At 39.7% G+C, this 25,503-nt stretch overlaps 2 protein-coding genes and 1 pseudogene across 2 annotated transcripts in view; 2 read left to right on the top strand and 1 right to left on the bottom strand.

The window, feature by feature from the left end:
• The window catches only part of MFS9 (major facilitator superfamily transporter 9), a 514,330-nt gene that overhangs the window by 56,819 nt on the left and 432,008 nt on the right, over window positions 1–25,503 (bottom strand). The window lies entirely within an intron of this gene.
• Window positions 1–25,503, top strand: part of LOC105433326 (uncharacterized) — a 297,296-nt gene that overhangs the window by 210,472 nt on the left and 61,321 nt on the right. The gene's annotated exons all lie outside the window — the stretch shown is intronic.
• On the top strand, window positions 14,981–20,221 carry LOC148934632 (uncharacterized; annotated as a pseudogene).

Raw genomic sequence — 25,503 nt, 5'->3', positions numbered from 1 at the left:
CCTTTTTGTCACAATAATGTTAGCATATGAATTTATGTATGTATTTTCAGATTAACACAATCTTTAAACATTATTTTCTAAAGAAGTGTTTAAAATGTACTAAAAAAAATACAGCTAATAATGATCTTGTGCCTATAGATACATATTAGCATTGTTTAACATTTTCTCTGCGATATACTCAGCAACATACTCAGCTGTAACTATAGCAATTGCAATTGTATAAATGTGAATATATCTCTGAGTCTCTGAATCTTTAAAATGCCAAAACTTATCTATAGATGCAAGATTGTTAGTCATCGTTTTATCTATATCACATTTCAATAATCTAAATTGGTATTCAAAAATATATCAAAATTGTCAAATTATTTAACAAATTTGACATTTTTATGTTATATTGCAACTTAGCTATTGTTGACATTGCCTTATAGTTGGTTCATTATGCTTTCATGTGGGTTACAGTTAATTGTTGAAAATGAACTCATTTCACATCTTGTGATATCCTGAGATAGAAAATTTTTTTTTTAATTCAAAAATCAATTTGCCGCTTTAATATAAAGTGTTTGAAAGTTATATGTCATTTTGTAAATAAATACATTTAGATTCATATGTGTTAATATCAATTAAAAAAAGCATGTTATATTCAATTTTGTCAGATTTAAAGAATCAAATAATAATTTGGATATTTTTTTGAACGTTTATTTAAATTATTAAACTATGGAAAGATAATATAGTTAATAATAGTCATATCTGTAAAGATGTATTTGCATTTTAGCATTTTAAAGATTTAAAGATGTGTAATGCTATATAAAAATATGTAATGTTAGCATATATGTTAGCATATATGTTAGCATGCTATATATTACTAACATAATTTAAAATATGCTATTATATGTGAATACATGTTTGATTCTTAAAGTGCTGAACAATACTAAATACGAAATTATTAATTGTATTTTCTTTAATGTATCATGTTTTTCACTGCATTTTTAATATAAAGTGTTTGAAAACTATGTGACATTCTGTAAATGTATACATTTAAATTCGTATGCTTCGATGTTATTATCAAGAAGAAAAGCATTCTTTAATCATCCACAGATGCTCATAGATAAATAATAGCAATTTAGCATTTTAATGACAAGAGTTTTCTTTACTAAAAATATAATAAAAACACAGCTAGTACTAATCTTTTTTATAGATAACTATTAGTATTATTTAGCATTTTAATGATTCAAAAACATTATATATATATATATATATATAATTATAATATTATTATGACTTAAAATATGCTATTAACATGTGGACTCTGAGTTATTATAATATTACATGATAATAATATTCATCTATGAATACAAAATTATTAGTTTTGTTTATCTTTATTATAATAATAATATTATTATTATATTTTTAACATAAGGTGTTTGAAAATTATGTTTCATTCTGAAAATATATAGACTTATCCATATATTTCAATATTATTATCTCTTGAAAAAATACATGCTATAGTCTTATATGAGACATATGTAATATAAATATAATTTAAAATATGTAAATATATGCATTACTTGTGAATATGCATTTAATTATTAAAATGCTAAACAATTCCAAAACTTAGTATTAGATGTATTATAGAAAGTCCTTAATACAACCGTTATATTGAACAATTCTATCTATAATTTATAGAAGTATTGTTATTTTATAATGAACGTATAGATAATGAATAAATTAATATAGATATATTCAGAAATAATTTCTTTATATATATATCTATATATAGTCATTATCTATACGATATTACAGTATACTGTAGTGATATGGGTCTCATATATGCCGTTCCCCATTTTTACAAATATTAAATTGGTCTATGTACAAAAATATGTCCAAATCAAATAATTTTTTAAATTTGTTCTATTTATATTACAAGTTCCTAAACATTCCATTAACATTCGTTTGCAATTAATTCAATATATCCTCATATAAGTTATGTAGCAGTATATTGAAAGCGGATTTATTTCACGGAGGACTTGTCAGTGATATTTTGAATTAGAATATTTCTTTTCTTCCACATTACTACATCAGCCACATTATAAGCTTATTCTTAACTGTCTTATCTTTTTCTATATTTTAATAATTATATCAATGTTCAAAAATATGTCCAAATCATAGAATCTTAATAATAATAAATATAAATAATAAATTTGACAAGATTACTTGAATATAACTTAATAATAATAAATATTAATAATAAATTTGACAAGATACTTGAATATAACATACCTTTTTTTTGATAATATTATTGAAGCAACTGATCTATATTTGTAGATAAGTGTTAATACTGTTTGATATTTTGCCAATACAGAAATATATGTACAGATATACGATAGTATACTTTAAATAATGCTTGTATAATACATCTAGGTAGGGAATTTTAAAGATATACAGTGGTTTACAGTTATAAGGCCTATTACACATAAAATGCATGGCATAAAAATAGCATAAGATCGTTAGACCAATAAGCATTCATATATAATAATGAAAAATAATCACCATATTGATACATAAATTACTAAACAAGAATAAAAAAATTAAAACTTAGAATTAAAAAATTTTGATTCTTTTTAATCCTGACTGCTGCCAGCCGAAGGTTGGCAAAAACAGAGGGAGTATGCGTTTCACCGAGTCAATCGGTTGTTATCAAAGATCTCAGCAACAATATATTTTCTTCTATATTAACTTTTAACCATATACTTCTTATAGGTTAAGCTATGTTTATAGCATATAATTATCATTAATCTTTTTGTTAATAAATAATATTTTTTATCAATATTGTCTCTAATATGTTATCGAGCAAATGTAATCGTTAATTGTTCTTTGATTGATTGTTAGGTATTTAGTAACTAAATTAAAATAAATATTTATTAGAAATCCATCTTAAAAAAAATGAAAATATATTCATCTGATTTCATTTATAGAAATAAAGATTTAAAAAAGGATGAAAATGTTACTCGATGTGGTAAAAACAATTATTCAGTGTTATAGATGACATTCATTTAAAGGTTAGAAAATATGTTATATTGAACTACATTTCAAAATTTTAAAGCGGCCTCTACAATGAGATTAAGGCGTAAGACTTAAACAATTGATCAACCATAATCGATTCTATTCTATAAATCAATTATGATTATCAATTTCTTATGGCTTAAGATTTATTTCTCTATTGTGGATAATGCATAAAGCGGCATCTACAATGAGACTTTAAGATGTAAGACTTATGAAATTGGCCAACTACAATCGATTGTAATTAGCTAATTTCTTAAGTCTTACGTGTTAAAATCTCATTGTAGACGTCGCTTAAGAGCCACTTTCAACTCTGGTTAATTTAATTGGCCGATTATTCCATTGGAATTGACCAATCATATTTTGTCCATAAATTTAACAACAAATATTGGTTAATTTCAATGAAATAATCTGCCAATTAAATTATTTGAATCGTAAAAGGAATAGGCGAACTCTAGTCAATTTTCTTATGATTTTACAACTACGATTAAAATTTGTTCACATGCTGTGGCCTTAACAAAGCGTATTAGCATCATAAGTCATTACTTAAGACAATTATAAAATAAAAATCGACTATAAATACCTAAAAGTGACTTATAGTCACTAGCCAGTATATTGTTTAAAACTGAAAATAAAAAAGTTAAAAGTTGAAAATTAAAACAAAATGATAGAACAAAAAACGAATACTTAAAAACAAATATTTACTAATCTTAAAAAAGTTTAAAAAAAACTTACTCCCGATTATTGTCTAGTCTGGTAAGTAAGTTAGATCTAATGCAAATTGTATAACATAGCTATAAAATATTTTTTTATAAATAATAAAATTAAATATTGTTATGCCCGCGCGAGTTTTCTGCGGCCGAGTGAAGTCAAGCTGCTGTTTAGAAGTCGGAATAGAAGCAAAGCGCACTCCGAGGCAACGGTGATGTTGTTTACAGAAGCACGGTGCGGTGACTCGTGGCGTGCGGATGTATGTCCGCCAAATTGTTATTGTAGTTTGGTTTGAATAAAGCCTACGTGTTTCATTAAATGGTGTTGTTTATTGCAGTCGCTGCGCGGCTTCCTAGCGGAACGCGTTAAGTGAGAGCGTCAACGTTGCAGTTGTAACAATATAGTGGGTATGATGTTTAAAGAATGTAAAATAAAAATTTGAAATATTAAAAGTAAATAAAGTTTGAATAAAAACTTGAAAAATAAAAATTAAAAAAGCAAAAATCACATATAATAAAAAAACTAAAAATTAAAAAATTAGAGACTTAAAAAAAATAAAAGCAAGGATAATAATAACAAGGATATAATAAAATAAGAATTAAAACTAAAAATTAAATGGCAAAAACAGTAAAATAAAAAAAAAGAAGTTTAAAAAATTTAAAATAATAAAGTTTATAAAGCTTAAAAAATCACAAATAATGAAAAAAATAGAAATTTGAAGTGTTAACGCACGTTAACGTGTCTTGACGCGGTTCATCGGCTTTAAACCAATAAGTTCCACTATTGCTAAGATATTTAATAAAATCATTTCTAAATAAATGGGAAAGAAAAAGACCAGAACACCTAGGTCCTCGAGTGCTACATTAGTCTACACATTCTCAACTATAATAAACTATACTGACAATGCTATAGCCTCTCAAGTGAAATTCACCTATGAGCAGCTTGCCATAGATAAAACGAGGCTATTGAGAATGCGTAGATTCAATATGAAAGCCGCCTGTACATCTGGCGCTGTAGCTACAACCCAAATAGGAATATATGATGATAACAACAACATCTCAGTTCGATCAAAAATAATTGGAGCTAATCAAACAAGTGTAAGTGTCGGTATGCCTAGAGAGAGGAGATTTCCACAGCATAGTAAATCCTGAATACTCTGCAGTAATAGTGGAATTACTCCACGAACAACCAACTAGTGGAGATGTGATCCATGTGGTCATAACTGGTTCAGTACTTGTAGAATTCAAAAAGCAAGATTGGTCTGCAATGATCAAACTCTAATCTCCTTGCTCATGAACGTATTTGTTGCCTCTTCGGCAACAAATCCGTATCTACAAGTCAAAGCTGATAAATTCTTCTCATCCGGAGATCATAGTCGATAGTGTACTTTTCCAGATCATATTAACGCGTGTTAATTTAAAAAATAAGAGTTAAATACTAAAAATTAAAAATAGTAATAAAAGTCTCATTTAAATAATAAAAACACAGTCTTAAAGAAAAACTTAAATAAAGACAGATAGAATAAGGTTTAGCAAAAACTTAATACATGTATTACAAAAAATAATTTAAAAACTTATAAAATTATTAAATTGTAATTATCAAATATTCTTAAAATTAACAAATAATTAATGAACAAATAATTAATCTAAATTGCACATTTTAAAGGAGCAGTTGGGAAACGCCACACCGCACGCACGCACACACGCACGCATGTACAGCATATTATATAGCTCATATTATATATTATATATTATATGGTCCATATTTATCATAAACTTATAACAATGTTAGCACGCATGAAAAGCATGGAAAAGCATGAACTTAGTATGGAATAGCGCTCCCCTTTAGTTGCTCTTTTCCATCCCCGATTAGCGGTGGACCACCTTATAGTTTCTGCAAATATATCATTAAACGCAAATATATCAATAATATCAATAAACTAATTTTTGATGATGTGAACATCGACAATTTTAGTAGAGTGTAGTAGTGTTTAGTAGTAGTGTGTAGTAGTGTTTAGTAGAGTACAATCTTTTCTTTTTTATGCGAGGAAATGCTGTTATGCACTAGTCCCCGGGGCGTTTGGGCTCACCCAGGGGAGTGTGAGACTCGAGCCCTAAAAGATATAACCTCTCCTACCCACTAAAACCTCACGGCCGTCCTAGGCACATTGTTGGGGTGACCAGGGAACACTAGCGGTATATAGTGTAGTGGTATACACTTGACGATCATCCTGCGCCCGCGCGCCAAGCGTGTCCCTTCTGATGGGGAAGTATTGCTTTCTCCCCCACCGCACCAAAGGGAGGTGGACTTCTCTCCCTCCTGAAGTGGAGGGAGGGATGGATGGTACCCAGCCCTCCCATCACAACACACGAGCGTCAAGGTGGCCATGACGTGCTCCCAGTTGGGGGGTGCAATGGAGCCGACACGCCTCCCAGCTATGGGAGCCATCTCCGGGCCTGGCTTCTGTGTCGAGTCCGGCCTGGCCCGGAAGTTTGGGAAGAAGGAGATTACGCTACCCTTCCGCCCCCGGGCAGAGATCAGCTGTCCATTAGCGGGAATATCGGGCAGTCCCTCTTCCCCCCGTTCTTGGCGGTTATCAGAAGGAGGATCTTTTTTCCTTCTCCTGCGCAATTACTTTTTCGTAGAATGAGGAGATCTCTTTCCAGACTCCCTCGATGTCGACCTCCTTATGACAGCGAAAAGTCCTCGTCCAACACTGGAGCGAGGACACAGCTCTCCCACGACGTATACGCTTCGAGCGTGTCCTGCGCGGTATCCTCGCTCGCCGCACAGTGTTGGCACTGTCGTGTGCTCCTTTCTGATTTGGTGCAGATACCGATCGAAACATCCATAGCTAGTTAGCACCTGTACTAACCGGATGGAGAGTCCCCCATGAGCCTAGCCAGTCTTCCAAGTAGGGCCAGATGTCCTTTACCGTCCGGGCGCCTGCAATGCCGAAATTGTAAAGCTGGATTATCCAGCGAGTAATGATCCACCGCTGCATCTTCTGCCTTATAGGCTCCACGGTCCCAGCCGTGGGGATTACTCCTTGGTCCTTCAATCGGCGGACATTCCGATAAACCTCGGCATGTCTCCAAGCCAGAAAGTCAATGGAGCGTGTCCCGACAAGGATAGTGGCCACCGCGTGCGACACCATCCTATAGGTAGGTTAAAATTTCTTTAAATTCTTTCTGATTTTACCAGAAAAAATATCGATTCCCAGCAAATTACAACAATCAAAACGTGAGAAACCACAGGGATCATCCCGTTTTACCATGTTAATATTGACCACAGTCCCAATTGATCACTGTCTCGTTTGATCACAGTCCCGTTTAGCCACTATCCCGTTTGACTGTCGCCCTAAATGACCACCGTCCCGATTGACCACAGTCCAGTTTGGCCACAATCTCATTTGACCACCGTCCAGATTGGCTATTTTGAAATTGATTATATTCAATGTACTGTTGTTATCACTGCGATTAATAATATTGTTGCGACCATGCGGTGTTCCGCTGCCCCCGAGGAATCAATCAAGATTAATCAATGAGAGTTTTAAGTGAGGATCGACCTTTGGCAACGCGTCGTTCTGCGGTTGTTTTAGTGATTTTCACGGTCAAATTCCGCGGCGGTCGGATGCGTTTCTGTGCCGGTGTATCGTTGGCTTAATAAAGAATGTATTTTTCTTAAAACAGTGTTCTCCTTTCCGGAAGCGCTCCACCGAATACCGCGATCACGAGAAGTAACGCCGCGAATGCGATAATTTTAGGGGCTCGTCCGGGATCGAATTTTTTTTTTCGATCCGTGTGTGTGATAATGACGGAGCATCAGACAGAAGAGACGGGGACCGGACAAGAAGAAGCGACAAGACGGAGAGTGGTTTCTGCTAAAAAGAGAGCCTGTACTCGAGCGGAAGGGCCGAAGGCGAACTTGGAGGAGATTCTTCGCTTGACGCTGGAGGAGCTTCCCTCTCTGAAGGAGGAGCGCGCTCGATGGGAGACGAAAACATCTTCGATGTCCGGTCCGCAAGAAGAGATTCCACAACGTCCGATATAAGGCCAGTCGTTTTCAAATTTTAATTTCAGTTGCGGAATAAAATTAAAGTCCGAATACGTATGAATGTTCCGTTGCGTGAATTTCTTACACAATTTGATTTGATTGCGCGGGCTAATGGTTGGAGTAATTCTGAGAAGGCCGTTGTGTTGGCATCCTGCCTCAGGGGAAAGGCGCGTTCAATTTTGGAGGGAGGAACGGAGCTGGAAAATTCTCAACTCGATAGTTTGATTGCGTGATTAGAATTGCGTTTCGGGGAGAATTTTTCTATTTTTCTATTCAAAATTATTACCTTCAATTTACAAATCGAAAACAGAAACTAGGAGAGAAAATAACCGCGTTAGGCTTAGAATTAGAGCGACTTTCTCGTCTGCCTTATCCGGAATGTTCTCCCGGTATGCGAGACAAAATTGCCTGTTCCCAATTTATTGTGGCTTTATCGGATGGGAATCCATTAAACAAATTCTTCAATTGGAGGGGCTCATGTCCTTGAGGCTTGCCGTTGAAAGAGCAATGGCAATTAAATAAAATTATAAGGGAAAATAGTTTTGGAAGAAAGGTCTATAGTGAACAAGCGGGAGTAAAGAATTTTTCTTTTTCTAACGGGAGGAACTTTAGTGAGGAAAGAAATAAAGTTTTCGAAAAACGAAATAAGCGGGAAGCGAATTATAAGGGATCAAAAAGTTATGAGGAGAGGAATAAATTTCCTCGCAAAGAAAAAGAGTGCTGGCAATGTGGTAAATAGGGACACTTTCGTTGGAGTGTCCAACCCTTTTGGAATCGCAAAAGAGAAATTAGATTTCGTTGAGCTTACAGGGGCGAATTCAACAAAGAAGGGTAATGCCCCAAGTAGCATTAGGCGTTTTAGAAGAAATTGTGAAAAGAATAAAAGTTTTGTTTTGCACGGTTTGCTAAATGAGAAAGATTGTTTATTTAAGTTAGATACGGGCTCCGATGTTACACTCGTAAATAGTGATTTTGCAGGTATTAAAGGGAAGCGATTTTTTATAGGAGAAAGTAACTTGAGATATCCTACAGGGGAAAAAGTTCCGGTAAAATTTAAAGTTTTAATTAAGATTGAGATAGGCAGGTTTACTTTGGAAATTTTTGCGTTTGAAATGGCTGAGGATTGTATTCTGGGAGCGGATTTCTTTTCGCGCGTAGGAATGCAATCGGCTATGGAAGCTTTTCTTTAAGAAGGATTAGAAGTTAGTTTCTATCAGCGAATAATAAGTATGGAGGAGAGTATTCCTATGGGATTGAAGGAATTCTTCAATAATAATTCTCATGAATTAGAAGAGAATCAGAAAGTGATTTTTGCTAAACTTTTGCAGGAATTTCACGATGTATTTTCTGAGCAAGCCGTTGCGGGAAAGTGTGAAATTCTTCAACATAAAATGGAATTGTTGGATTCTCATCCTATTAAACAGGTTCCTAAGAGAATTCCAATACATTTGCGTTCAGAAGTAGAAAGAATTATGGAGGACATGAAAGAACAAAGGGTAATTGAAAAATCTTCAAGCCGTTGGGTTTTTCCAGCAGTTTTGGTAAAGAAGAAAGAAGATTCTCTTAGATTTTGCATTGATTATCGGAAATTGAATACGGCTACGAAAAAAGATTCTTATCCGCTACCAAGAGTTGATGATCTTCTTGATCAGTTATCGGGAAATGCCTGGTTTTCCATTCTGGATTTGAAGAGTGGTTATTGGCAGTTGAAAATTCGTCCCCAAGATAGGGAAAAGACTGATTTTTCTGTGGATTGGAAGTTCAGAATGGGATTTTGCATAAGAGATGAGAGGCTTCTAATTTGAAAAACAATTTTCTTCAGTTGGTGATCCCGCGAGGCAAAGTGAAGCAGATTTTAGAAGAAGCACATGATACTCCTTCTGGAGAGCATTTCGGGATTAATAAAACGCTGGAAAAGATCCGGAAGCGTTTTTATTGGGCAACCTGTAAGAAGGATATTGAAGAATGATGCAGAATCTGTAGGATTTGTGTTGCGAAAAGGGGTGCTATGGATAAAGGGAAATCCTTTACAGATCTTTAATTCGGGAGCTCCTTTTGAGAGGATTCAAATGGACATTTTAGGCCCGTTACCCGTTTCTTCTTCAGGCAATAAGTATCTCCTAGTTGTGGATTGTTTTACTAAATGGGTAGAGGCTTTTCCTCTAAAGAATATGAGAGCTATTACGGTAGCAGAAATTTTTGTTAATCAGGTTGTTTCTAGATATGGAGTTTCGTTGGAACTTCATACCGATCAGGGGAGAAATTTTGAATTGCAACTTTTTCAAGAATTAATGAGAATTTTGGAAATTAGGAAAACGAGGACGAGTGCTCTTCATCCTCAGTCTGATGGTCAAGTTGAAAGGCAACATCAGACAATTTTACAGTATTTCGAAGCTTATTGAAAAGAATCAAAAGGATTGGGATCGTTGGATTCCCATGTTTCTTCTTGCCTATAGGACCTCTAAACATGAGACGTTCTCATGCTCTTTCGGAACTCTTTCGGAATTGTTTTGCGGAAGAGCTCTTATCTTGTCGATGGATTTGCTAAGAGGTGCTCCTCCGAGTTATGGTTTTTCCGAGTCAGCGGAGGAGTACATTCGGGATTTGCGGCAGAAACTGGATGAAATTCATCAGGGAGTAAGAGAGAGATTGGAATCAAGGTCTTTGAAGATCAAATGCCGCTATGATCGTAAGACTAGGCATCCTGTTTTTGAGGAGAGACAAAAGGTTTGGTTATTTAATCCTCACCATAAGAAGGGTATGTCTCCCAAGTTGCAGTGCGATTGGGAAGGGACCCTATGAAGTTATCAAAAAGTTGAGTGACGTAGTTTTCTGTATTTCCCGTTTAGGAGGTTGAGCAAGCAAGATTGTGCATGCCGATAGGTTAGCTTCTTTTTAGGAAAGGGAAGAATTTCAGAAAAGTTTTCGAAGCCCGATTTTCGAATCCCTAATCTAGTTTCTTTTGTCGATTTTTGATTGTTCAGTCCCGTTTCTTCCTAGTAGCGATTAAAGTCCGGTTCTTACGGAATAAAGGGGAATTAAAAATATTAGTTGTATCTTTTTAAGAAGTTTTACTGTTTTCTGTTTTCTTTTCTTTTTCTTCAAGTTTTCAATTTTTGGAGAGACGTTGAAGGAAGATCCTCGAGCCCGTACAACAGGCAGGAACTTCGAGCCGAACATCGAGCCGAAGAAGTTTTTTTTTAAAAAAAAGGAAGTCTGCATCGTCCCCGATTTTCCGAGTCATAGTTTTTTCCGGGGGACGTAGGGCAAATGTCGAGGCAGGGGCTCAGTGAGTCTTTCTTAAAGACAAAGGGTCCATGACAAATACTCCCACTTTGCCCGAAGAATAAAAGAGAGAAGCGCAAAACTCAAGATGAAAAGTTAAGAGAGAAGCGCGCAAAATTTCAAGAACGAGATTCTTCTTAGATAAGAGTAGAAAAGACTGGGACTAAAAGTAGCGGCGCCTGGTAACCTGAGGCAGCAGTCCAGGATAAGATAGGAAGTGGAATCGCCAGGTGCCCAGAAGTTTTCTCCAAGAAGAAGTTCTTGAACGAAGAAGAATTGTCGAGACGACAATTTTATGAGGAGGGGGGTAGTGTTGCGGCCGTGCGGTGTCCGCTTGGCGCTGCTCTCGAGGAATCAATCAATATTAATCAATGAGAGTTTTGTGTGAGGATCGGCCCTTGGCAACGCGTCGTTCTGCAGTTGTTTTAGAGATTTTCACGGCCAGATTCCGCGGCGGTCGAACGCGTTTCTGTGCCGGTGTATCGTTGGCTTAATAAAGAGATGTTTTTCTTAAAACAATGTTCTCCTTTCCGGAAGCGCTCCACCGAGTATCGCGATCGCGAGAAGCCGCGAACGCGACAATATTTTTTATTTTGTATGAAGTAATATGTGCAGTCTACTCTAATACACGGGATATTCGTTTTTTCCTAACTCTGTCGAATCTTATAAATGTGTTATCGAGAAAAGATCGCGTTACTCCCCGATAGCATATTTATCAGGTAATGTGTGCTATCGAAAAAAAAAACGCATTTCTTACCGATAGTGCACATTCTGATAGCCAACAATTTTGTGAGCTATCAAGAAAAAGATGCGTTTCCACATAGATTTGCTAGGTCCACCTCACCATCATCCTGATGCTTAGGGGCGAGTTCCATTAACATAGTGTAGAAAAAACCTGAGGAAAGAAGGAAGCAAAGGATCGGAGCAAGAGAAGAAGGACAGTCTTAGAGAGGAAAGAGAATTTAAGGAAATAAGGGATAAGGTAACGAGGAAGAGAAAAAGAAAGGGAAAAAAGATGAGAGAGAAAGAGAAGAGAAGGGAAAGAATGAATAGTTATAGAAATGCTGAAAAGGAAAAGGGAACTGGAAGAAAAGGTAATAGGAGGATCAGCAAAAGGGAAAACGATAGGAAAGGAGAAATGCTTCCAGAGGAGTAAAATAACTCCGAGATCGCCGGTTAGAGCTCAGGAGGAAGGAGAGGAAAGTATTATTGTGAGGGCATTGGAGGGTTGGATGGAGGAGTTTAAGGGGAAGTGAAAAAGAATGGATGACAGCCTGGTGCATTAGAAGAGAGCTAGGAGAAATGAGAAAAAGGGAGGATGAATGGAAAGGCTGGAAAAGAGAATGAGAGAATTGGAGTCGAAAAGGATTTAAAAGTGGGAGATGGAGAGACAAATGGGGGAGCTGGAAAATAGGATAACATTACTGCAAAAGGGGAATAGAAGGGTTAATGGTGGCAAGGGAGGTGATGGAGGAGATAGTGAGAAGTTTGGAGAAGGAGAGGGAAAGAAGAGAAAAATATGAGAGAAGGAATAATAATAAAAAATTTTAAGGAGGAAGAAAAGGATGCAAAGAAAGGGAGGAGGAGATATTTAAGATAAAGGTGAATGTGAAGGTGAAGGAAATAAAAGTCATGAAGACTGAGAAAGGGGAAAGGAGAGATGACTGTGGCAAAATTGAAAGGGAGATAAAAGGGAGGTAATAGGGAAAAAGAAAAGATTTAAAGGGGGAAGAGTTTGGATCGAGCAGGATTTAATCTAGGATTTAACCTAGAAAGAAGGTCGAAACGGAAGTTTAAAGAAGCGACAATGGCGGAAGAGAGAAGAGGTGTGAAGATATGGATAGGAAACAATAGAGTGATAGAAGGGGAATAGTGGTTCTGGGACGAGAGAGAGAAGGTATTGAAGGACTGGGCAGGAAGAAAAAGAGATGACAAAAAGAGAAGGGGATCAAGAGAAGAAGGAAAAGGGGCTTAATTGAGCGGAGGGCTGGGTAGCTAGGGAGTGATCTGGAAAGGAAGAAGCTAAACTATTCATTCTCTCCCTTCTCTTCTCTTTCTCTCTCATCCTTTTTCCCTTTCTTTTTCTCTTCCTTTCCTGGGTGGGACCATATGGATGGAGGAGGAGCTAGGGAGGAGAGTGGAGAAGAGTAGTAGGAGGAGAGAAGAGGTGTGGAAGGTAAGAGAGAGGAACGGGAACAGAAGTTATTACAAGATTGCATTTTGGAATGTGGTGGGAATTGCTAATAAGGATGGGGAGTTTTGGATTAGAGGATTGGGATCATTCTGTCGCAGACCTGGATGGAGAGGAAATGGGAGAAAATAAAAAGGAGGCCGAAAGAATATATTTGGGAGGTACAATTGGCAAAAAGAAAGAATAGAAAAGACAGGGCGATAGGGGTGATAGTGATGGAAATAAGGAGGGGGATTGAGATCGTGAAGGAGGAGAAGGTGGACATGGAGGATCTGATGTCGAACGTGATAGTTGGGGAGAGGAGTGGAGAATTGTAAGGGTATATGTGAACGAGGATTTAAAGGAGAAATAGAAGAAATTAAGAGTATGGACGAAGGAGAGCAATAAAGGAATAAGGACAATAGGGGATGATTTTAATGTGAGAACAGGGATGATGGAAGAATGGTGGAAAAGGATGAGAGGGGAAGGTAAGGAGGAAGATAATAGATGGTACTCTTAGATTATGATAGGGGGGGAGGTGTGGGATAAGATAGAGAGGCTAAGAGTAGAAAAGAGGATAGAGATCACTTCCTGGTTGCGTCTGAATTAAAAGGGAAAAGAGAGAGAGAGAGAGAGAGAGAGAGAGAGAGAGAGAGAGAGAGAGAGAGGAGAAAAAGGAAAGGCGGCGAAAGAACAAGATGAAAATAAACAAAAGAATATAAGAGGTTTTTCAGAGATAAAATGAATGAAGAATGGAAAGGAAAGGGAGTTGAGTTTTTGAAGGTATTAAAAGAGGGGATACAAAAAGTGTTAAAGGAAGGGCAAAGAAAGGATAAGGAAGAGAGAGGAAAAAGAGATAGTGGAATGAGGAATGTAGAGAGTATAAAAAAAGGTCAGAGGGGAGCTTAGAAGATGAAAGAAAGAGAAAAGAGGAAGCGAAAGATATAAAGAAAACAGAAGAGAATATAACAAGTTATGTGAAAGAAAGAAGAAAAAAGAGAGCGAGAAATGGCTGGAGATAGCTAAGCGAAGGACAGGTTAGGGAAATAATGAACAGGAAATGGAAGAAAAAGAGGGATATATATAAGGGGATTGAGTTGGAGAAATAGATGGAGTACTTTAAAGGTCTGTTGGGAGGGATGGAGAGCAGAATGGTAAGAGAAATGAGAAGAGATAAGGGAAAGGGGGATAATAAACTGGAAATATCAAGGAAAGAGGTAATGAAGACGATGGGGAAGCTGAAGAAGGACAAGACCGTAGAAGGAGATTGGATCCCGGAGGAAGTATGGAAGTTTGAAGGGGAGAGGTTGGTGAGTTGGGTTTGGAAGTTATGCAATAAGGTGAGAAAAGGGATTGATTGGATAGAGGATAAAATGAGGGAATAATAGTGTCAATAAGAAAAAAAGAGGAGGAGAAAGAGGTAGAGTATTATAAGGGAGTGATTGTGATCCCAGCGTTATATAAGATTTACATGTCGATTTTAGGAGAGAGGGAGATAGAAGAGAAAAGCCTGGAAAGGGAAATGAAAAGGAAATGAGAAAGAGAGGGATTGGTGAGAAGATGCGAGAATATTATTAGAGAAACTAGGAATAGGATGAGGATAGAGTGGAGATAAATAAAGCGTTTTGGACAGGCAGGGGAATAAAGCAGGACTGTCCACTGAGCCCGGGGCTGTTCAACCTGATAGCAGACAAGGAGTACATGAAAAAGGGAAGCTGGAGAAAGGTGAAATTGATGAAAAGGTTTACACCTTAGCGTATGCGGATGATCTGGTGTTGCTGGAGGAGGATGGGATGAGGTCAATGATGGCGAGACTGGAGGGTTATATGAGGGAGAAGGATTTGACAGTAAACGAAGAGAAAATCAAAAATCTTAAGGTTTGGGAAAGGAGGGGAAGAAGAAGGAAAAGAAGATGATATTGAAAGGGAAAAGTGATGGAAGAAGTAAAAACTTTTAAATACCTGAGATATGTGTTCCAAAGAAATGGAGGACAGGCGGCGCAGATAAGGGATAGAGTAAAGAGAGGGGCAGCAATGTTAGGGTAGATGTGGGGGATTGGAAAGAGGAGGTTCGGGTGAGACTGGGGGAAAAGGATGTGGTTGTTTGATACGTTGATGTGGGCAGTGATTTCATATGGGGTGGAAGTCTGGGATTGGAGAGAGAAGGAAGGGATCGAAAGACTACAGAAAAGATATTTGAGGTGGTTGGGATGGGATAAAAATCTTCGTATTATATGTTGAGAGAGGAATTACAGAGGGATAAATTAAGGGTTACGGCGGGAAGGAGACGTAGTGCTTTGAGGAGAGACTAGTGGGTGATAAGGGAAGTGAGGTGGCAAGGAAATACTGGTAGGGAGGAAATGAGAGGAAGAATAAAAGTAAGGAGGAAACTTTCAGATTGGAAAAGAGAGAGAACTTTTTAAGAAAAAGGGGATAGAAATGAAAAGGATGGAGGAAAAAAGAAAGAAGGAATCCATAGATTTTGGCTCATTGCAGAAGAGAGATCGGAGTTTGCAGAGGAATGAAAGATGGCGAAGAATCAGAAAATCAAAATTCAATAAGTGATACGGGAGGGTGAAGAGAGGCGATATTCCGGGTTATGTGAAAAAGAGATGGGGGGAAAGCAGGTGGATGAGCGTAGTAAAGTTTAGGTTCGAAGATGGCGTGAGGGAGGGAATATATGGAAGGGAAGGGAGGAGGACAGATTTTGTAGAATATGTGGAGGGGAAAAAGAGACTTAGAAGCATGTGTGGGAGGAATGTGGAAGGTGGGGGGAAAGGAAGTGGCAGGAAATGATGGAAATAGTTTGGGGGAAGGAGGGGAGGGAGAGCTTTAGTTGAAAAAATTGAAAGAGTTCAGAAGTATGGAAGACGAGAAAAAAAGAAGAGGAAGATAGAGAAAACGAGAGAGAGAGAGAGGGGGGGGAGGAGAGAAAGAGAAAGCCAGCTAAGCAAACAACCAGTCAATTAGTTAGTCAATTAATCAGTCGCGGTCATAATATTTGATGCAGAATAGAAGCTTACAACGGAAGCGGAGGTCTCACGCGGGCGTGTGTGTTTGTGTTTGTACGTAGCGGCGTTAGTTTTAAGTTAAACGTAAGTTATATTAAGTTAGTCGTAAGATATCTGACAAGTATTTTTGTATACGTTTTTCCTTTGTAACTCTAAAGGGAACAATAAATTCTATATAATCTAATATAATTTTGTTTCCTTCAGGCCCATTTCCATAGGCTCTTCTGTTAGACCCTGACGTTGTCTGGGGAGGCAATTGTTCCCCTCCAAAGTGTCCTTCTCGTCGCTGATAACCTCGCAGGGAAGAGGTATTTTTCCCCTTCTTCCTTTGATTTGTAAGACATCCTTACTCCCCATCCGGTGGTCGACCTTTCTTTCCATACGCATAGGGCACCCCATGCGGCCCACTTGACCGCAGCGATGGCAAGTTCCGCTGTGATCTACCTCGCTCGTGCAGGTCTGGACATGTTCCATCCCTATGCACTTATAACACTGCAGGGCGCGCCACCAGCCGCTCGTGGACCACCGTTCAGCCCACAGCGTAATTTTACCCTTCGGGGTCAGCACGCCTATTGATTGCAGTGGGCAACGCACAGGTGCCCAACCCGTTGAATGCGTGCTAGACCTCTCCAGTCTGGATAAGAGATCCATCAACATCGGATCGCCATGATATCTGCGAGGGTCATGAAATCACCTAGCCCCTTGATCCAGACCTCCGCGGTCTTCTCGGGCCTTTAGATCCTGATGTCGTCCCGGCCTAAGAAAACCTCTCGCATCTTCCCGGCCAAGGCGTCGGCATTGGCCCTTCCTCCCTAGCCGGGAATCTCCAATACGAGGCCTCCCCCCCAGTCACGGCACGCCTCGAGCGGACGCCAGAGATTCCGAGGTCTTCCAGGTTGGCGATCGATTGGCAGACCCGTCTCATATCCGCCCGGATAGGGTAATTGCTGCCCGCGGCCGTTTTTCTTGAAATTTTCTTCCTTTTGGAAGATTGTTCCGAGGCAGGGGTATCCTTCCTCTATTGCTGTATGGCCTCCTCTTCCCCTTGGTGGATAGGAGGAGAGGGATTGGGTGGTCAGTCGCTTGTTACAATGTTCCCCTTCTTCTCTTGCCCCTGTCTGATACCGTCGCCCAGGCTTTTGGACGACGGTGGGTCTATCAGCCGGAGGAGTCGATTGTCATCGGGGATTTCTCCATTGATGTAGACGGAGAGAGGTCTCACCGGCTGCTTCATCCGTTTTCTCTTTCTTCCTTTTCCCATCCATGGGTGGCTTCTCAGGGTGTACATCCTCCTTTTTCCTATCGCTTGTCGCGCTCCACTGCCCTCTTTCCTTCGTCACTTCAATATAATAAAGGGCAGTCTCCTCGGGGGAGACGGGGCAAGCGTTCCGAGTCCCAAGCTTTTAATGGTGTTGGAGAGTATTCTCCCCAATACCTTTTCCAGATCCCCCATAGTGAGAGATTTCTGACTTTCCCCCGGGTGTCCTCCGATCCCGTCTCGAGCGGTTCCGCAATAAACGCAGTCGGGGCTCTCTTTAACTTGAATCTCAGAACCGGGAGACAAAGAGGGAAGGTCTCCACGCTAAAGTTTCCTTCTCCACCCTTTTCAGGCTCTTAGAAGCGACTAGAAGGGAAACTCGTCCACCTCCATGCTCATGTCCTCTCTGCCTCCTTCATCTCCCCCTCGAGGGCCGACGGATCGGTTACAAGATCAGGGGAATTATGTCTGCGGAACTTCGTCACCGGCAGTTCCGTCTTCTAAGAGCTTCAAGGTCGATCTTGAGGCTTTTGTTGTCCGCCGGAACTGGCAGATCTCCTCAACGAAGGTCTTCTCTTCTTGTCATTATTGGAGTTGTCGCACTGTACTCTTTTATAAAGAATATCGCTCGCCTTCCAAAGTCTTGACGACTCCTCCCTAGAGATTCTAGGACTTTTAGATCTTTTGAATTGTCGCAAGAGCCTCCCGGGACTCGCCTTTAATTGCAGCTGCCAATTGGTGGAGATACTGTTCCGCCAGCTCTTTCTCCTTCTGCATTGCTTGAGCGAAGCATTTTGTTGGGCTTCGGGTGTTGCTGGGGATTCCTCGGAAACGTCGCCGCTTTCTCCTCTTCCTCCTGCTTCCTCCTGGCCTTGTCCTCAAGCCTCTTTTGAGCCATAAATTGGCCCTTATAAGAGGAGTTCAGTCTTCTCCGCTCTCTCCTCTTTTTAGAAAGATGCGGTGTGGAATCCTCCGCATCTGTAAAAGAGAGACTCCGTCCTTGTCGTGCAGCGCGATCGGTTTGGTGGCCGCTCTCTTTTCTCCTTCTAGTGAACAGACGGATTCTGCCAAGGATTCCGAGAAACGTGTTGGCGTTAGTATGCCAGTAACTCGTTCTCCTTCCCCTTTTATCTTAGAGAATCTCGGATCAGGCTTCGAGAAGATTGTGGACAAGCCCGGTATTCGCGAGGAAGACGGCTTTTCCATATCCCGCGTTGTTTGTGGGACCGCAGGAGGATCATCTCCTCCCTTTCTCAGACGGAGCGTCTCCGTCTCCGAAGCCAAGATGGCTTTCTCTTCGGAAGTCATGTTGACCTTCCCTAATCAATGCCGTCTTAAAGGCGCGGCAGTCCTGTGAGGTGTTTTTAATAAAAAAAGTCCATGACGATGAATTGTTGCATGTACACCGTGACCCCTCTCCGAAAGTGGATCCGCCACTCCGGGGGTGGGTCTTCATCATGTGACTGCTCGGATTTGTCACGTGGATTATCCGGCGGAGCAGGAATAGAACATCTGTAGCGCTGGTTCACATTATGGCATCATCCCCGTGTCACGATGTCCTAGGTGAGCGTGATGCCTTCCACGAGTGCCAACTCTGCATAGAGCTATGAATCAGATCATTCCTCATATCTCCCCGAAGGAGGCAGAATCTCCAATCCTAGTTCTCCATGCGGGAACCCAAGTATCTGCCACCGGACACCGCCTCGGAATACGTCCGAGTGGACCCGCGGCCAATCAAAAATCCTCTCCGGATGGAATACTGCCCTACTGGTCCATTGGGTACGGGCTTTCGAAGAGACTCGACCTTACTGGGGACCTACTGTACCTCTCCAACGTGTAGGAAGGGTCCGTACGGTGTACACTTGGACTCTGACTTCTCATATCCAGACTTTCCCGGGGGTAACGCTTGGTACTGCTAGCAGGTAATCATAAGAATAAGGAACCGTCTCACCACGACAAGGTGACACACTACGAGGGGGAGAATAGTACAACTTGCTTTTTTCCTGCGTTCGGTAGCGACATCCTCTTCCGATCTAGTTGAAGCTGGTCGTCGGGAGGCATCCTATCTCACATTGTCATTTCGGCAGTCGTCAATATCGTCAAAAATAATAAATAAAGCGGAAACAAAACAAAGAAATCTATGCAAAAATATAAGTGACTTGTGCCATTTTGCGCTCTCTTTTCTCAAACGGATGGTCAACAGGATCCATCGTCCTCGGAATCGAAGCAAACGCTCTTTGTGATGGATGATTCCACGACGCCACGTCACAATATATACATTTTTTGTTGGTTTTTTTTATCATAAAAGTTCCAAAAAATTTTTTTAAACTTACCTAAACGATGTTTACAACATATATTTTTTTATTAAAATCGGTCCAACCGTTATTGAGAAAAACCACTTTTTTAATTTCGCTTTCCCTTTCTACAACTCCCCAAAAATGTAATTTGAAGGCTAATTTTTGGGGAAGATTTACATTTTAAATGCCTACTAAAGACATCAATTTGAGCTTGATTGGTGCGGGAGTAGACTTTATCTAAATTGCATTTAAAAAGGACATGCTTATTCCATTATGCCCTTTTTAAATATGATTTAGATAAAAAAATCTATAAAAAATCCATATTTTTATAATATTTTCATTGTGAGTATAACATTATAATTTATTAACATAGTAAACATAGTAAACTTTTAATTTATTTTGACTTTTTAAGAGAATTTTGGAAACGCCGACCGAAAATGCAAGCATGCAAAAGCAAGTCTACAAATTCTAAAGCAGAGCGTGAACGAGGAATTTGCGAGAGCGCGCTGTTTTGATCATATCCGATTTAGAATTATAACGTGACGAAACGCGACACTAGAATACTATAAAAATAAAGCGGTCGTTAAATCATCGAGAGCGAGCAGTCACAATACGTAACAGGGCAGTTATACTTCGTCACGGCCAGTCGTTATCAGTAATAGCGAGATTCACACGAAACATTGTCAAGAAGTCATACCAATAAATCAGCTACTTAACAAAAGTGAGTAATAATTTCGCCAGAAGAACCTTTCATTTACGATCCTGCTCGGAGTTCTAACTCTTAAGGCTCGGCGAACCCGACTTTCCCTAAATACAATTTTGTAACTCAATCCAGGCTACATTTTGGTGGCAGCGATGGGATTGTCGACACTATCCCCATGATTCATACAATCTGAGAGGATAACCGCGAATCAGCAGAAATCGAGAACCTGTAGTATTAGCCCCATAGCTGCAGGCAGAAGAGGAACTTTCTCGAATTATAAAACTTGTGAAAAACGGACGGAGAAGGATCCGTCAGAAAATAATAAGCCTACAATCGAAAGAGTACGATAAGAATAGCTGAGTGCCGACAACCCTACAGCTATCAGCGGTAGCAGAGCAGCGAGTCAGCATCGCCCAAGTACATCGACACCAGTCGACAAGGACACCCGGTAGAGCAGCCAGCGAGTACATATCAGCGACACCAGAGAAGGCACCGACCTACGACAACAACAAAGCAGCATGAAGCTAGCAGCGATACTGTAAGTGAAAAAATCATATCGCAGTAAAAATTGTATAAGCAAGTGATAGGATTGATGTCGGACGGCGAAATAAATAGAAACCGATCCTTTAGAAATATATCGTGGTTACACGGCGAGCGAACACAAAGAACGCGAAGTTCTGTTCCCTCCGTGCGTATAATCCAAGAAGCCGTACGCGATATCCGCGATAGCGTGCGTCGAAATTTAGAAACACGACACTCGGATGAGAATTCACCTGAGCCGGTGTTCTATCCACATATAATTATCGAGCGTAGTAGAATCGAGTATTTCCGTTCAATGAAATAGACGAGAGCCTAATACCGGAACGGGTAGTTCCAGTGGACGAACACAGACTGCATCCTAAAACGAGACATTCTGAAGGAAACGAGAGCCAAAATTCACAACGGAGAGAGTTCTCGCTAACATCTTACGACGACATCTTAGCGTTTTCAATCCGGAAAAATATTACACGGCTCTGCGCAACGTCGAGCATAGAAACATGGCAGAAATTACGTACACCTCGTGACGAGGGAAACTCGGGAACCAAAAATAACCCGCGCAGACATAGATGCGGAGATAGAACGTCTTAGAGCTTCGGCAGATCCCTCGCGCAGAAGGGTAGAGTAATCAAAACCGAACAATGAATCAATATTAGACGTGTTGAGAAGGAATTCGCGCGCTACAAGAACGAATGGGTTGACTAGAAATTATGGTTTTCGACCATAACGAAAATTGATTCGCACAAGTGCCTAATGAACAATCCCGTGACGACGTTTAGACATATTAACCGTTAGACATAACTTATGGACGTACACTCGAAGATATACGAAATCGTAGTCCGTAGCGGGATATCTACGATTAAAAGAAGCTCGCGATATGATTCCGGAATTCGATAGAATCTCTTATAAGCTGCCGGAATTCTTGAGTGCCGTATCATACACTATGAAAAATACGAATCCGGAAGAAGGAACACTACTAGAAGCGATACTATGCACTAAATTAAAAAGCAGAGCTATGACTGATTTTCAAACGCGAGATTGCTCAGTTGAAAAGAGAGTTAGAAGTTTGCTATCTTAGCAAGAAAAATATCACACACTTGCAACTAGAGTTCAATACTCTAAAACAAAAAAACGGAGAATCGGCAAGAGCGTTCGGATTGCGTATGGACAAATTAGTTATGGAGCTATACGAGTCCATGATAGAAAATCGAAATAACACAACAAAAAATAAACGAGCGATCTTGAAAACCATACAGCAGCACGCTCTGTGCAATTTTCAGCTCAGACTTACTAGACGATATAAAGCTATTGGTACGATTACAAAATTATACAACGCTGCAAGACGCTGGCGTGAGCGCGAAAGAGAAATTTAAAGGACCAATGGAAAATTTTGAGCGTGCAAAAGCAAATACAGTACGCACACTCGCCCACGAAAATAAATTACCGCAATGCCAAAGATGCGGAAAAATCGGACATGTCGAACGAGATTGTCGAACTAGTAGATACACGAACCAATTTCCTTTACCCAGAGCCGAAAAACCCATCGGCGTAAACGCGATGGAAAAATATTACGTAAATTGTAAAAAGACGGGACATGATAAAAAGAAATGCTAGTCAAAACCCAATGGATCAAAGAAAAAACAAGTAGGACGACCGAGACAAGAGAAAGAAGCAAGAGGACAAGTAAATACTACGGTAAGAGCAAAACAAAATGAAATGTGCAAAGAAGGCGCAAAATTGTCATTCAATAGTAACAAAGAAGAAGAACAGAAAAATAGAAAGATAAGGACAACGCGAACCGCGCGAAAGCATCAAATAGCTCAGATAACCAGCAAGGCAAAAGTCAACGCTACTTTAGATCTAGTAACCTTGCCAATAAAGGAAAAATGAAAAAAGAAAAATGAATTTCTTATTGCACACGAGTGCTACCCTAACACTTGTTAAAGTTGGATTTAAAAGGAAATACGCTAGTATGAAAGGAACAAATAGCTCTCACCGGCGTAACAGGACACAAGGTTCACACTCTCGATAAGATTCGAGCTACGATCGTCCTCGGAAATGAGGAAATAAGACACATATATGTGGTAAAAGATGACTTCCCGGTCGCTTACGAAGGAATTCTCGGCATAGATTTCTTAAAGAAACACCGAGTAAAATGCGATTATGCAAAGGAAATATTGAGAATAGGTAGCGTAAATCTAAAATTGCATCCTCACCAGAAATATATTCTAACGCCTCGTAGTGAAACCATTGTGCAAGCTATTACTAGTCAAAATCAGATTGGAATAGTGAAACTAGAAGAAACGGAACCAGAAGTATTTATTGGTAGTTGCCTGGTAAAATCCAAAGATTATATCTGCTCAATAAGTATAATTAATATAACCGAAATTATTGAAATTACGACGCCAAGTGTAACGTTAAACGCCGTGCAGTTGAGTGACGCCGCGGAGATGTTCACGTTACACGTTACACGAGAGCGATGGCCGTACTGTACAGTCACGGCAGGAATGCTTACAAAAATTGTTACGAATAGAACATCTAAATCACGAGGAAAAGAAGACATTAACGCAAATATGCTCTAACTTCTTCGACATATTTCACGTAGAGAACAATCCACTGACTTACACTACGACAATAGCATATGAAATAAATACACGTAGCGATAGCGCGCCTGTAAATTTGCGACCTTATAGATTGCCGGAGAAACATAAAGCAGAAAAGATCAATAAACTCGGTAAATGGGTTCCACACGATTTGAATGAACGTCAAATGGAAAATCGCAAAGTCACTTGTGAAATGCTGCTTCAACGCCACGAAAGGAAATCATTTTTGTATCGAATTGTGACGGGTGACGAAAAATGGATTTATTTTGAAAACCCAAAGCGGAAAAAATCGTGGCTTTCACCTGGCGAAGCCGGTCCATCAACACCAAGGCCAAATCGCTTCGGCAAGAAGACTATGCTCTGTGTCTGGTGAGACCAGAGCGGTATTGTGTATTATGAACTCTTGAAGCCCGGCGAAACCGTTAATACACAAGGCTATCGCCAACAAATGATTAATTTAAACCACGCATTAATCGAAAGACGACCGGAATGGGCCAGAAGACATGGCAAAGTGATTTTGTTACACGACAATGCGCCGTCTCACACAACAAAACCAGTGAAAGACACCTTGAAATCGCTTAGATGGGACATCCTTCCGCACTTGCCGTACTCCCCAGACCTGGCGCCATCTGACTATCACCTCTTCGCATCAATGGGGCACGCGCTCGCAGAGCAGCACTTCAGCAATTTCGAGGAAGTTGAAAAATAGCTCGACGAATGGTTTGCCGCAAAAGACAAGCAGTTTTTCTGGCATGGTATTCATAAATTACCTGAAAGATGAGCGAAATGTGTAGAAGCCGATGGCCAATATTTTGAATAAAAAAAAAATTAATTTCCCTTGAAAATTACGTGTCTTTTTTTACTAAAACCGGAAAAAACTTATGCATATACCTGGCGTGCGGTCCCGGTCTCCTACCTGGGTGAGCGATTCGTCTGCCTCAATAGGTATCTCTAATGAGTGCGAGATCTCGTCGACATTTGGCAAGATATCTGAAAAAAGGGATTAGCATAACAGATAGGAACAGTCGGTTGCGTCCCCTCTTTGCCGATTTTCCAAAAATAACGGGTCAACAAGGGGACACACCTGGTACGTAGCCCCGGTCCGTTCCTCGGACCATCTGTCCATCTGTATGTGAATTTACCGATAAAGCAATGGATGCATCCGAAAAAGATGAGGTGTCGTCTAAACGGGGATGCCTCGATGACCTCTCGGGCCTCACCAATTCCGCCTCCCGGTCCTTTATGAATCCCATAAATTCGGATAGAGCACGCATTAATTTCTTACATGACGAAGATTCCCTCGGTCTTCTAGAGGGGTTATGTCGAGATCTCTCACGCGAACTATCACGGTGCTTATGACCTCGTGATACTTTTCTTCGTCCCGAAGAGCTCGATGAACGATCTCTTCTTCTTCTGAGCATACTTTCTGAAAAGCAAACTCACAAAACTATGAAAATGATAAAACTGTATGTGAACTCTGCCGTCCGTGTAGGAACAGAAAAACATAATGAAGAGACAAAATGGCGGACTTGGGGGCCTGGATGTCGGAGCGCCCCCTTTTTTAGTTTTACAATTCTATGAACTCTGTTGACAACACAGGCGCGGAGACGTAACTACATAGTTGTCCATCCAGACGAGACGTGGCATAATACTATCTTCCCATCACGAGGGCTCGAACGTCTCCAACGTCGCTTGATTACCGCTCATTATTGTTGATGTATAATATATGCATTAAAAAGTATAAAATTATTAATAATGATATGAATGAATTGCAATTAATAATAATATAAGCAGAATTGATAATATGAAAATGAAA

The sequence above is a fragment of the Pogonomyrmex barbatus genome, unplaced genomic scaffold (genome assembly GCF_055798465.1).
Source record: "Pogonomyrmex barbatus isolate J1 unplaced genomic scaffold, ASM5579846v1 scaffold9, whole genome shotgun sequence".
NCBI lineage: Eukaryota > Metazoa > Arthropoda > Insecta > Hymenoptera > Formicidae > Pogonomyrmex > Pogonomyrmex barbatus.
Note: the sequence above shows the minus strand (reverse complement) of the source record. Positions and strands in the feature narration are given on the sequence as shown.